Source organism: Aulonocara sp. 'chitande type north' Nkhata Bay, linkage group LG5, assembly GCF_057382095.1.
Source record: "Aulonocara sp. 'chitande type north' Nkhata Bay isolate Kocher_YH1m ecotype deep benthic linkage group LG5, A_spYH_male_GT1.1, whole genome shotgun sequence".
NCBI classification, from domain to species: Eukaryota; Metazoa; Chordata; class Actinopteri; order Cichliformes; family Cichlidae; genus Aulonocara; species Aulonocara sp. 'chitande type north' Nkhata Bay.
In genome coordinates this window covers 106716-119437 of record NC_141348.1, presented here as the reverse complement: position 1 = coordinate 119437, position 12722 = coordinate 106716, and the positions used below count along the sequence as shown (strand labels likewise).

At 57.7% G+C, this 12722-nt stretch overlaps 7 non-coding genes and 1 pseudogene across 7 annotated transcripts; all 8 read right to left on the bottom strand.

Annotated features, from left to right (window-relative positions):
* Nucleotides 1-497: 497 nt before the first annotated feature.
* LOC147328784 (5S ribosomal RNA) lies at nucleotides 498-616 on the bottom strand. Its single transcript, XR_015129747.1, has one exon. It is a non-coding gene; the product is annotated as a 5S ribosomal RNA (ribosomal RNA).
* A 901-nt stretch (nucleotides 617-1517) lies between these two features.
* On the bottom strand, nucleotides 1518-1636 carry LOC147328783 (5S ribosomal RNA). The gene has a single exon (XR_015129738.1). It is a non-coding gene; the product is annotated as a 5S ribosomal RNA (ribosomal RNA).
* A 2760-nt stretch (nucleotides 1637-4396) lies between these two features.
* On the bottom strand, nucleotides 4397-4515 carry LOC147328782 (5S ribosomal RNA). The gene has a single exon (XR_015129624.1). It is a non-coding gene; the product is annotated as a 5S ribosomal RNA (ribosomal RNA).
* A 1256-nt stretch (nucleotides 4516-5771) lies between these two features.
* On the bottom strand, nucleotides 5772-5880 carry LOC147328781 (5S ribosomal RNA; annotated as a pseudogene).
* Nucleotides 5881-7557: 1677 nt separating this feature from the next.
* On the bottom strand, nucleotides 7558-7676 carry LOC147328780 (5S ribosomal RNA). The gene has a single exon (XR_015129638.1). It is a non-coding gene; the product is annotated as a 5S ribosomal RNA (ribosomal RNA).
* Nucleotides 7677-8734: 1058 nt separating this feature from the next.
* Nucleotides 8735-8853, bottom strand: LOC147328779 (5S ribosomal RNA). Its single transcript, XR_015129636.1, has one exon. It is a non-coding gene; the product is annotated as a 5S ribosomal RNA (ribosomal RNA).
* A 1573-nt stretch (nucleotides 8854-10426) lies between these two features.
* LOC147328778 (5S ribosomal RNA) lies at nucleotides 10427-10545 on the bottom strand. Its single transcript, XR_015129736.1, has one exon. It is a non-coding gene; the product is annotated as a 5S ribosomal RNA (ribosomal RNA).
* A 1733-nt stretch (nucleotides 10546-12278) lies between these two features.
* LOC147328777 (5S ribosomal RNA) lies at nucleotides 12279-12397 on the bottom strand. The gene has a single exon (XR_015129706.1). It is a non-coding gene; the product is annotated as a 5S ribosomal RNA (ribosomal RNA).
* Between the last annotated feature and the right edge of the window lie 325 nt (nucleotides 12398-12722).

The window sequence follows — 12722 nt, the reverse complement described above, 5'->3', positions numbered from 1 at the left end:
AGTGGCCTCAGCCAGCAGCCACAGGCCCTGGTGTGGTGTAGGTGGCCTCAGCCAGCAGCCACAGGCCCTTGTGTGGTGTAATTGGCCTCAATAGCAACTAAGGCCCTGGTGTGGTGTAAGTGGCCTCAGCCAGTGCCACAGGCCCTGGTGTGGTGTAAGTGGCCTGAGCAAGAGCCACAGACCCTGGTGTGGTGTAATTGGCCTCAATAGCAACTAAGGCCCTGGTGTGGTGTTGGTGGCCTCAGCCAGCAGCCACAGGCCCTGGTGTGGTGTAAGTGGCCTCAGCCAGCAGCCACAGGCCCTGATGTGGTGTAAGTGGCCCCAGCCGGTCCCTCAGGCCCTTGTGTGGTGTAGGTTGCATCAGCTAGCAGCACAAGACATTGGAAAACAGCCAAAAGCAATGTCGTTAATGTGCCCTCATTAATGGGGAGCTGCTTCTGGTCTTTTAATACACCCCTTCTCTGGATCAAAAGCGGTTCAATGACATGAAAAAGAAAGGCTTACAGCACCAGGTATTCCCAGGCAGTCTCCCATCCAAGTACTAACCAAGCCCAGCCCTGCTTAGCTTCCGAGATCAGACGAGGTCGGGCGTGCTCAGGGTGGTATGGCCGTAAGCTGCTGGCCCCAGCACAATGTCTCAATTTATGGATTCAAGTGATTAGGTGGCAAGTACCTGAAGTTACGAAGACAATCCTATAACCATACCTGCATGTTTGCATAATACCCTAACCAAAAGGCTCAGTTTGGCATTTATCCAACAGCACAGGCCCTGGATTGTTGAAGATGGCCTCAAGAACCAGCACAGGACCTGGTGTGTTTTACATGGCCACAGCAAGCAGCACAGGGCCTGGTTTGGTGAAGATGGCCTCAGCAAGCAGCCACAGGCCCTGGTTTGGTGTAAGTGGCCTCAGCTAGCAGCCACAGGCCCTGGTGTGGTGTGAGTGGCCTCAGCCAGCAGCCACAGGCCCTGGTGTGGTCTAAGTGGCCTCAGCCAGTGCCACAGGCCCTGGTGTGGTGTAAGTGGCCTGAGCAAGAGCCACAGGCCCTGGTGTGGTGTAAGTGGCCTCAGCCAGCAGCCACAGGCCCTGGTGTGGTGTAAGTGGCCTGAGCAAGAGCCACAGGCCCTGGTGTGGTGTAATTGGCCTCAATAGCAACTAAGGCCCTGGTGTGGTGTAAGTGGCCTCAGCCAGCAGCCACAGGCCCTGGTGTGGTGTAAGTGGCCTCAGCCAGCAGCCACAGGCCCTGGTGTGGTGTAAGTGGCCTCAGCCAGCAGCCACAGGCCCTGGTGTGGTGTAAGTGGCCTCAGCCAGAGCCACAGGCCCTGATGTGGTGTAAGTGGCCCCAGCCGGTCACTCAGGCCCTGGTGTGGTGTAGGTGGCATCAGCTAGCAGCACAAGACATTGGAAAACAGCCAAAAGCAATGTCGTTAATGTGCCCTCATTAATGGGCAGCTGCTTTTGGTCTTTTAATACACCCCTTCTCTGGATCAAAAGAGGTTCAATGACATGAAAATCAAAGGCTTACAGCACCAGGTATTCCAAGGCAGTCTCCCATCCAAGTACTAACCAAGCCCAGCCCTGCTTAGCTTCCGAGATCAGACGAGGTCGGGCGTGCTCAGGGTGGTATGGCCGTAAGCTGCTGGCCCCAGCACAATGTCTCAATTTATGGATTCAAGTGATTAGGTGGCAAGTACCTGAAGTTACGAAGACAATCCTATAACCATACCTGCATGTTTGCATAATACCCTAACCAAAAGGCTCAGTTTGGCATTTATCCAACAGCACAGGCCCTGGATTGTTGAAGATGGCCTCAAGAACCAGCACAGGACCTGGTGTGTTTTACATGGCCACAGCAAGCAGCACAGGGCCTGGTTTGGTGAAGATGGCCTCGGCCAGAAGCGCAGGGCCTGGTGTGATGTGAGTGGCCTGAGCAAGAGCCACAGGTCTTGGTGTGGTGTAAGTGGCCTCAGCCAGCAGCCACAGGCCCTGGTGTGGTGTAAGTCGCCTCAGCTAGAAGCCACAGGCACTGGTGTGGTGTAAGTGGCCTCAGCCAGCAGCAAAAGGGCCCTGGTGTGGTGTAAGTCGCCTCAGCCAGCAGCCACAGGCCCTGGTGTGGTGTAGGTGGCCTCAGCCAGCAGCCACAGGCCCTGGTGTGGTGTAAGTGGCCTCAGCCAGCAGCCACAGGCCCTGGTGTGGTGTAAGTGGCCTGAGCAAGAGCCACAGGCCCTGGTGTGGTGTAAGTGGCCTGAGCAAGAGCCACAGACCCTGGTGTGGTGTAATTGGCCTCAATAGCAACTAATGCCCTGGTGTGGTGTAGGTGGCCTCAGCCAGCAGCCACAGGCCCTGGTGTGGTATAAGTGGCCTAAGCCAGCAGCCCCAGGCCCTGGTGTGGTGTAAGTGGCCTCAGCCAGCAGCCACAGGCCCTGGTGTGGTGTAAGTCGCCTCAGCCAGAAGCCACAGGCACTGGTGTGGTGTAAGTGGCCTCAGCCAGCAGCAAAAGGGCCCTGGTGTGGTGTAAGTCGCCTCAGCCAGCAGCCACAGGCCCTGGTGTGGTGTAGATGGCCTCAGCCAGCAGCCACAGGCCCTGGTGTGGTGTAAGTGGCCTCAGCCAGCAGCCACAGGCCCTGGTGTGGTCTAAGTGGCCTCAGCCAGAAGCACAGGCCCTGGTGTGATATGAGTGGCCTGAGCAAGGGCCACAGGCCCTGGTGTGGTGTAAGTGGCCTGAGCAAGAGCCACAGGCCCTGGCGTGGTGTAAGTGGCCTGAGCAAGAGCCACAGGCCCTGGTGTGGTGTAGGTGGCCTCAGCCAGCAGCCACAAGCCCTTGTGTGGTGTAAGTGGCCTCAGCCAGCAGCCACAGGCCCTGGTGTGGTGTAAGTGGCCTCAGCCAGTGCCACAGGCCCTGGTGTGGTGTAAGTGGCCTGAGCAAGTGCCACAGGCCCTGGTGTGGTGTAAGTGGCCTCAATAGCAAATAAGGCCCTGGTGTGGTGTAAGTGGCCTGAGCAAGAACCACAGGGCCTGGTTTGGTGAAGATGGCCTCGGCCAGAAGCGCAGGGCCTGGTGTGATGTGAGTGGCCTGAGCAAGAGCCACAGGCCCTGGTGTGGTGTTAGTGGCCTCAGCCAGCAGCCACATGCCCTGGTGTGGTGTAAGTGGCCTCAGCCAGAAGCCACAGGCACTGGTGTGGTGTAAGTGGCCTCAGCCAGCAGCAAAAGGGCCCTGGTGTGGTGTAGGTGGCCTCAGCCAGCAGCCACAGGCCCTGGTGTGGTGTAAGTGGCCTCAATAGCAACTAAGGCCCTGGTGTGGTGTAAGTCGCCTCAGCCAGCAGCCACAGGCCCTGGTGTGGTGTAGGTGGCCTCAGCCAGCAGCCACAGGCCCTGGTGTGGTGTAAGTGGCCTCAGCCAGCAGCCACAGGCCCTGGTGTGGTGTAAGTGGCCTCAGCCAGCAGCCACAGGCCCTGGTGTGGTGTAAGTGGCCTCAGCCAGTGCCACAGGCCCTGGTGTGGTGTAAGTGGTCTGAGCAAGAGCCACAGACCCTGGTGTGGTGTAATTGGCCTCAGCCAGCAGCCACAGGCCCTGGTGTGGTGTAAGTCGCCTCAGACAGAAGCCACAGGCACTGGTGTGGTGTAAGTGGCCTCAGCCAGCAGCAAAAGGGCCCTGGTGTGGTGTAAGTCGCCTCAGCCAGCAGCCACAGGCCCTGGTGTGGTGTAGGTGGCCTCAGCCAGCAGCCACAGGCCCTGGTGTGGTGTAAGTCGCCTCAGCCAGCAGCCACAGGCCCTGGTGTGGTGTAAGTGGCCTCAGCCAGCAGCCACAGGCCCTGGTGTGGTGTAAGTGGCCTCAGCCAGTGCCACAGGCCCTGGTGTGGTGTAAGTGGCCTGAGCAAGAGCCACAGGCCCTGGTGTGGTGTAAGTGGCCTGAGCAAGAGCCACAGACCCTGGTGTGGTGTAATTGGCCTCAATAGCAACTAATGCCCTGGTGTGGTGTAGGTGGCCTAAGCCAGCAGCCACAGGCCCTGGTGTGGTGTAAGTGGCCTGAGCAAGAGCCACAGGCCCTGGTGTGGTGTAAGTGGCCTGAGCAAGAGCCACAGACCCTGGTGTGGTGTAATTGGCCTCAATAGCAACTAATGCCCTGGTGTGGTGTAGGTGGCCTCAGCCAGCAGCCACAGGCCCTGGTGTGGTGAAAGTGGCCTCAGCCAGAGCCACAGGCCCTGATGTGGTGTAAGTGGCCCCAGCCGGTCACTCAGGCCCTTGTGTGGTGTAGGTTGCATCAGCTAGCAGCACAAGACATTGGAAAAGAGCCAAAAGCAGTGTCGTTAATGTGCCCTCATTAATGGGCAGCTGCTTTTGGTCTTTTAATACACCCCTTCTCTGGATCAAAAGCGGTTCAATGACATGGAAATCAAAGGCTTACAGCACCAGGTATTCCCAGGCAGTCTCCCATCCAAGTACTAACCAAGCCCAGCCCTGCTTAGCTTCCGAGATCAGACGAGGTCAGGCGTGCTCAGGGTGGTATGGCCGTAAGCTGCTGGCCCCAGCACAATGTCTCAATTTATGGATTCAAGTGATTAGGTGGCAAGTACCTGAAGTTACGAAGACAATGCTATAACCATACCTGCATGTTTGCATAATACCCTAACCCAAAGGCTCAGTTTGGCATTTATCCAACAGCACAGGCCCTGGATTGTTGAAGATGGCCTCAGGAACCAGCACAGGGCCTGGTGTGTTGTACATGGCCACAGCAAGGAGCACAGGGCCTGGTTTGGTGAACATGGCCTCGGCCAGAAGCGCAGGGCCTGGTGTGATGTGAGTGGCCTGAGCAAGAGCCACAGGCCTTGGTGTGGTGTAAGTGGCCTCAGCCAGCAGCCACAGGCCCTGGTGTGGTGTAGGTGGCCTCAGCCAGCAGCCACAGGCCCTGGTGTGGTGTAGGTGGCCTCAGCCAGCAGCCACAGGCCCTGGTGTGGTGTAAGTGGCCTCAGCCAGCAGCCACAGGCCCTGGTGTGGTGTAAGTGGCCTGAGCAAGAGCCACAGGCCCTGGTGTGGTGTAAGTGGCCTGAGCAAGAGCCACAGACCCTGGTGTGGTGTAATTGGCCTCAATAGCAACTAATGCCCTGGTGTGGTGTAGGTGGCCTCAGCCAGCAGCCACAGGCCCTGGTGTGGTGTAAGTGGCCTCGGCCAGCAGCCACAGGCCCTGGTGTGGTGTAAGTCGCCTCAGCCAGAAGCCACAGGCACTGGTGTGGTGTAAGTGGCCTCAGCCAGCAGCAAAAGGGCCCTGGTGTGGTGTAAGTGGCCTCAGCCAGCAGCCACAGGCCCTGGTGTGGTGTAGGTGGCCTCAGCCAGCAGCCACAGGCCCTTGTGTGGTGTAATTGGCCTCAATAGCAACTAAGGCCCTGGTGTGGTGTAAGTGGCCTCAGCCAGTGCCACAGGCCCTGGTGTGGTGTAAGTGGCCTGAGCAAGAGCCACAGACCCTGGTGTGGTGTAATTGGCCTCAATAGCAACTAAGGCCCTGGTGTGGTGTAGGTGGCCTCAGCCAGCAGCCACAGGCCCTGGTGTGGTGTAAGTGGCCTCAGCCAGCAGCCACAGGCCCTGATGTGGTGTAAGTGGCCCCAGCCGGTCCCTCAGGCCCTTGTGTGGTGTAGGATGCATCAGCTAGCAGCACAAGACATTGGAAAACAGCCAAAAGCAATGTCGTTAATGTGCCCTCATTAATGGGGAGCTGCTTCTGGTCTTTTAATACACCCCTTCTCTGGATCAAAAGCGGTTCAATGACATGAAAAAGAAAGGCTTACAGCACCAGGTATTCCCCCATCCAAGTACTAACCAAGCCCAGCCCTGCTTAGTTTCCGAGATCAGACGAGGTCGGGCGTGCTCAGGGTGGTATGGCCGTAAGCTGCTGGCCCCATCACAATGTCTCAATTTATGGATTCAAGTGATTAGGTGGCAAGTAGCTGAAGTCACGAAGACAATCCTATAACCCTACCTGCATGTTTGCATAATACCCTAACCCAAAGGCTCAGTTTAGCATTTATCCAACAGCACAGGTCCTGGATTGTTGAAGTTGGCCTCAGGAACCAGCACAGGGCCTGGTGTGTTGTACATGGCCACAGCAAGCAGCACAGGGCCTGGTTTGGTGAAGATGGCCTCGGCCAGAAGCACAGGGCCTGGTGTGATATGAGTGGCCTTAGCAAGAGCCACAGGCCCTGGTGTGGTGTAAGTGGAATCAGCCAGAAGCCACAGGCCCTGGTGTGGTGTAAGTGGCCTCAGCCAGAGCCACAGGCCCTGGTGTGGTGTAACTGGCCTCAATAGCAAATAAGGCCCTGATGTGGTGTAAGTGGCCTCAGCCAGAGCCACAGGCCCTGGTGTGGTGTAAGTGGCCTCAATAGCAACTAAGGCCCTGGTGTGGTGTAAGTGGCCTCAGCCAGCAGTCACAGGCCCTGGTGTGGTGTAGGTGGCCTCAGCCAGCAGCCACAGGCTCCGGTGTGGTGTAAGTCGCCTCAGCCAGCAGCCACAGGCCCTGGTATGGTGTAAGTGGCCTCAGCCAGCAGCCACAGGCCCTGGTGTGGTGTAAGTGGCCAGAAGCGCAGGGCCTGGTGTGATGTGAGTGGCCTGAGCAAGAGCCACAGACCCTGGTGTGGTGTAATTGGCCTCAATAGCAACTAAGGCCCTGGTGTGGTGTATGTGGCCTCAGCCAGAGCCACAGGCCCTGATGTGGTGTAAGTCGCCTCAGCCAGAAGCCACAGGCACTGGTGTGGTGTAAGTGGCCTCAGCCAGCAGCAACAGGCCCTGGTGTGGTGTAAGTCGCCTCAGCAAGCAGCCACAGGCCCTGGTGTGGTGTAGGTGGCCTCAGCCAGCAGCCACAGGCCCTGGTATGGTGTAAGTGGCCTCAGCCAGCAGCCACAGGCCCTGGTGTGGTCTAAGTGGCCTCAGCAAGAGCCACAGACCCTGGTGTGGTGTAATTGGCCTCAGCCAGAGCCACAGGCCCTGATGTGGTGTAAGTGGCCTCAGCCAGAGCCACAGGCCCTGGTGTGGTGTAACTGGCCTCAATAGCAAATAAGGCCCTGATGTGGTGTAAGTGGCCTCAGCCAGAGCCACAGACCCTGGTGTGGTGTAATTGGCCTCAGCCAGAGCCACAGGCCTTGGTGTGGTGTAGGTGGCCTCAGCCAGCCGCCACAGGCCCTGGTGTGGTGTAAGTGGCCTCAGCCAGCAGCCACAGGCCCTGGTGTGGTGTAAGTGGCCTGAGCAAGAGCCACAGACCATGGTGTGGTGTAATTGGCCTCAATAGCAACTAAGGCCCTGGTGTGGTGTAGGTGGCCTCAGCCAGCAGCCACAGGCCCTGGTGTGGTGTAAGTGGCCTCAGCCAGAGCCACAGGCCCTGATGTGGTGTAAGTGGCCCCAGCCGGTCACTCAGGCCCTGGTGTGGTGTAGGTGGCATCAGCTAGCAGCACAAGACATTGGAAAAGAGCCAAAAGCAATGTCGTTAATGTGCCCTCATTAATGGGCAGCTGCTTTTGGTCTTTTAATACACCCCTTTTCTGGATCAAAAGCGGTTCAATGACATGAAAATGAAAGGCTTACAGCACCAAGTATTCCCAGGCAGTCTCCCATCCAAGTACTAACCAAGCCCAGCCCTGCTTAGCTTCCGAGATCAGACGAGGTCGGGCGTGCTCAGGGTGGTATGGCCGTAAGCTGCTGGCCCCAGCACAATGTCTCAATTTATGGATTCAAGTGATTAGGTGGCAAGTACCTGAAGTTACGAAGACAATCCTATAACCATACCTGCATGTTTGCATAATACCCTAACCCAAAGGCTCAGTTTAGCATTTATCCAACAGCACAGGCCCTGGATTGTTGAAGATGGCCTCAGGAACCAGCACAGGGCCTGGTGTGTTGTACATGGCCACAGCTAGCAGCACAGGGCCTGGTTTGGTGAAGATGGCCTCGGCCAGAAGAGCAGGGCCTGGTGTGATATGAGTGGCCTGAGCAAGAGCCACAGGCCCTGGTGTGGTGTAAGTGGCCTGAGCAAGAGCCACAGGCCCTGGTGTGATGTAAGTGGCCTCAGCCAGCAGCCACAGGCCCTGGTGTGGTGTAAGTCACCTCAGCCAGAAGCCACAGTCCCTGGTGTGGTGTAAGTGGCCTCAGCCAGCAGCAACAGGCCCTGGTGTGGTGTAAGTCGCCTCAGCCAGCAGCCACAGGCCCTGGTGTGGTGTAGGTGGCCTCAGCCTGCAGCCACAGGCCCTGGTGTGGTCTAAGTGGCCTCAGCCAGTGCCACAGGCCCTGGTGTGGTGTAAGTGGCCTGAGCAAGAGCCACAGACCCTGGTGTGGTGTAAATGGCCTCAATAGCAACTAAGGCCCTGGTGTGGTGTATGTGGCCTCAGCCAGCAGCCACAGGCCCTGGTGTGGTGTAACTGGCCTCAGCCAGCAGCCACAGGCCCTGGTGTGGTGTAAGTGGCCTCAATAGCAACTAAGGCCCTGGTGTGGTGTAAGTGGCCTCAGTCAGCAGCCACAGGCTCTGGTGTGGTGTAACTGGCCTCAGCCAGCAGCCACAGGCCCTGATGTGGTGTAAGTGGCCCCAGCCGGTCACTCAGGCCCTGGTGTGGTGTAGGTGGCATCAGCTAGCAGCACAAGACATTGGAAAAGAGCCAAAAGCAATGTCGTTAATGTGCCCTCATTAATGGGCAGCTGCTTTTGGTCTTTTAATACACCCCTTTTCTGGATCAAAAGCGGTTCAATGACATGAAAATGAAAGGCTTACAGCACCAAGTATTCCCAGGCAGTCTCCCATCCAAGTACTAACCAAGCCCAGCCCTGCTTAGCTTCCGAGATCAGACGAGGTCGGGCGTGCTCAGGGTGGTATGGCCGTAAGCTGCTGGCCCCAGCACAATGTCTCAATTTATGGATTCAAGTGATTAGGTGGCAAGTACCTGAAGTTACGAAGACAATCCTATAACCATACCTGCATGTTTGCATAATACCCTAACCCAAAGGCTCAGTTTAGCATTTATCCAACAGCACAGGCCCTGGATTGTTGAAGATGGCCTCAGGAACCAGCACAGGGCCTGGTGTGTTGTACATGGCCACAGCTAGCAGCACAGGGCCTGGTTTGGTGAAGATGGCCTCGGCCAGAAGAGCAGGGCCTGGTGTGATATGAGTGGCCTGAGCAAGAGCCACAGGCCCTGGTGTGGTGTAAGTGGCCTGAGCAAGAGCCACAGGCCCTGGTGTGGTGTAAGTGGCCTCAGCCAGCAGCCACAGGCCCTGGTGTGGTGTAAGTCACCTCAGCCAGAAGCCACAGTCCCTGGTGTGGTGTAAGTGGCCTCAGCCAGCAGCAACAGGCCCTGGTGTGGTGTAAGTCGCCTCAGCCAGCAGCCACAGGCCCTGGTGTGGTGTAGGTGGCCTCAGCCTGCAGCCACAGGCCCTGGTGTGGTGTAAGTGGCCTCAGCCAGTGCCACAGGCCCTGGTGTGGTGTAAGTGGCCTCAGCCAGTGCCACAGGCCCTGGTGTAGTGTAAGTGGCCTCAGCCAGTGCCACAGGCCCTGGTGTGGTGTAAGTGGCCTCAGCCAGTGCCACAGGCCCTGGTGTGGTGTAAGTGGCCTCAGCCAGCAGCCACAGGCCCTGGTGTGGTGTAAGTGGCCTCAGCCAGTGCCACAGGCCCTGGTGTAGTGTAAGTGGCCTGAGCAAGAGCCACAGACCCTGGTGTGGTGTAATTGGCCTCAGCCAGAAGCCACAGGCCCTGGTGTGGTGTAAGTCGCCTCAGCCAGAAGCCACAGGTACTGGTGTGGTGTAAGTGGCCTCAGCCAGCTGCAAAAGGGCCCTGGTGTGGTGTAAGTCGCCTCAGCCAGCAGCCACCGGCCCTGGTGTGGTGTAGGTGGCCTCAGCCAGCAGCCACAGGCCCTGGTGTGGTATAAGTGGCCTCAGCCAGCAGCCACAGGCCCTGGTGTGGTGTAAGTGGCCTCAGCCAGCAGCCACAGGCCCTGGTGTGGTGTAAGTGGCCTCAGCCAGTGCCACAGGCCCTGGTGTGGTGTAAGTGGCCTGAGCAAGAGCCACAGGCCCTGGTGTGGTGTAAGTGGCCTGAGCAAGAGCCACAGACCCTGGTGTGGTGTAATTGGCCTCAATAGCAACTAATGCCCTGGTGTGGTGTAGGTGGCCTCAGCCAGCAGCCACAGGCCCTGGTGTGGTGTAAGTGGCCTCAGCCAGCAGCCACAGGCCCTGGTGTGGTGTAAGTGGCCTCAGCCAGAGCCACAGGCCCTGATGTGGTGTAAGTGGCCCCAGCCGGTCACTCAGGCCCTTGTGTGGTGTAGGTTGCATCAGCTAGCAGCACAAGACATTGGAAAAAAGCCAAAAGCAATGTCGTTAATGTGCCCTCATTAATGGGCAGATGCTTTTGGTCTTTTAATACACCCCTTCTCTGGATCAAAAGCGGTTCAATGACATGAAAATGAAAGGCTTACAGCACCAGGTATTCCCAGGCAGTCTCCCATCCAAGTACTAACCAAGCCCAGCCCTGCTTAGCTTCCGAGATCAGACGAGGTCGGGCGTGCTCAGGGTGGTATGGCCGTAAGCTGCTGGGCCCAGCACAATGTCTCAATTTATGGATTCAAGTGATTAGGTGGCAAGTACCTGAAGTTACGAAGACAATCCTATAACCATACCTGCATGTTTGCATAATACCCTAACCCAAAGGCTCAGTTTGGCATTTATCCAACAGCACAGGCCCTGGATTGTTGAAGATGGCCTCAGGAACCAGCACAGGGCCTGGTGTGTTGTACATGGCCACAGCAAGCAGCACAGGGCCTGGTTTGGTGAAGATGGCCTCGGCCAGAAGCGCAGGGCCTGGTGTGATGTGAGTGGCCTGCGCAAGAGCCACAGGCCCTGGTGTGGTGTAAGTGGAATCAGCCAGCAGCCACAGGCCCTGGTGTGGTGTAAGTGGCCTCAGCCAGAGCCACAGGCCCTGGTGTGGTGTAACTGGCCTCAATAGCAAATAAGGCCCTGGTGTGGTGTAAGTGGCCTCAGCCAGAGCCACAGGCCCTGGTGTGGTGTAAGTGGCCTCAATAGCAACTAAGGCCCTGGTGTGGTGTAAGTGGCCTCAGCCAGCAGTCACAGGCCCTGGTGTGGTGTAGGTGGCCTCAGCCAGCAGCCACAGGCTCTGGTGTGGTGTAAGTCGCCTCAGCCAGCAGCCACAGGCCCTGGTGTGGTGTAGGTGGCCTCAGCCAGCAGCCACAGGCCCTGGTGTGGTGTAATTGGCCTCAGCCAGCAGCCACAAGCCCTGGTGTGGTGTAAGTGGCCTCAGCCAGCAGCCACAGGCCCTGGTGTGGTGTAAGTGGCCTCAGCCAGTGCCACAGGCCCTGGTGTGGTGTAAGTGGCCTGAGCAAGAGCCACAGAGCCTGGTGTGGTGTAATTGGCCTCAGCCAGCAGCCACAGGCCCTGGTGTGGTGTAAGTCGCCTCAGCCAGAAGCCACAGGCACTGGTGTGGTGTAAGTGGCCTCAGCCAGCAGCAAGAGGGCCCTGGTGTGGTGTAAGTGGCCTCAGCCAGCAGCCACAGGCCCTGGTGTGGTGTAAGTGGCCTCAGCCAGAGCCACAGGCCCTGGTGTGGTGTAACTGGCCTCAATAGCAAATAAGGCCCTGGTGTGGTGTAAGTGGCCTCAGCCAGAGCCACAGGCCCTGGTGTGGTGTAAGTGGCCTCAATAGCAACTAAGGCCCTGGTGTGGTGTAGGTGGCCTCAGCCAGCAGCCACAGGCTCTGGTGTGGTGTAAGTCGCCTCAGCCAGTGCCACAGGCCCTGGTGTGGTGTAAGTGGCCTCAGCCAGCAGCAAAAGGGCCCTGGTGTGGTGTAAGTCGCCTCAGCCAGCAGCCACAGGCCCTGGTGTGGTGTAGGTGGCCTCAGCCAGCAGCCACAGGCACTGGTGTGGTGTAAGTGGCCTCAGCCAGCAGCAAAAGGGCCCTGGTGTGGTGTAAGTGGCCTCAGCCAGCAGCCACAGGCCCTGGTGTGGTGTAGGTGGCCTCAGCCAGCAGCCACAGGCCCTGGTGTGGTGTAAGTGGCCTCAGCCAGCAGCCACAGGCCCTGGTGTGGTGTAAGTGGCCTCAGCCAGCAGCCACAGGCCCTGATGTGGTGTAAGTGGCCCCAGCCGGTCACTTAGGCCCTGGTGTGGTGTAAGTGGCATCAGCTAGCAGCACAAGACATTGGAAAAGAGCCAAAAGCAGTGTCGTTAATGTGCCCTCATTAATGGGCAGCTGCTTTTGGTCTTTTAATACACCCCTTCTCTGGATCAAAAGCGGTTCAATGACATGAAAATGAAAGGCTTACAGCACCAGGTATTCCCAGGCAGTCTCCCATCCAAGTACTAACCAAACCCAGCCCTGCTTAGCTTCCGAGATCAGACGAGGTCGGGCGTGCTCAGGGTGGTATGGCCGTAAGCTGCTGGCCCCAGCACAATGTCTCAATTTATGAATTCAAGTGATTAGGTGGCAAGTACCTGAAGTTACGAAGACAATCCTATAACCATACCTGCATGTTTGCATAATACCCTAACCCAAAGGCTCAGTTTGGCATTTATCCCACAGCACAGGCCCTGGATTGTTGAAGATGGCCTCAAGAACCAGCACAGGACCTGGTGTGTTTTACATGGCCACAGCAAGCAGCACAGGGCCTGGTTTGGTGAAGATGGCCTCAGCAAGCAGCCACAGGCCCTGGTTTGGTGTAAGTGGCCTCAGCCAGCAGCCACAGGCCCTGGTGTGGTTTAA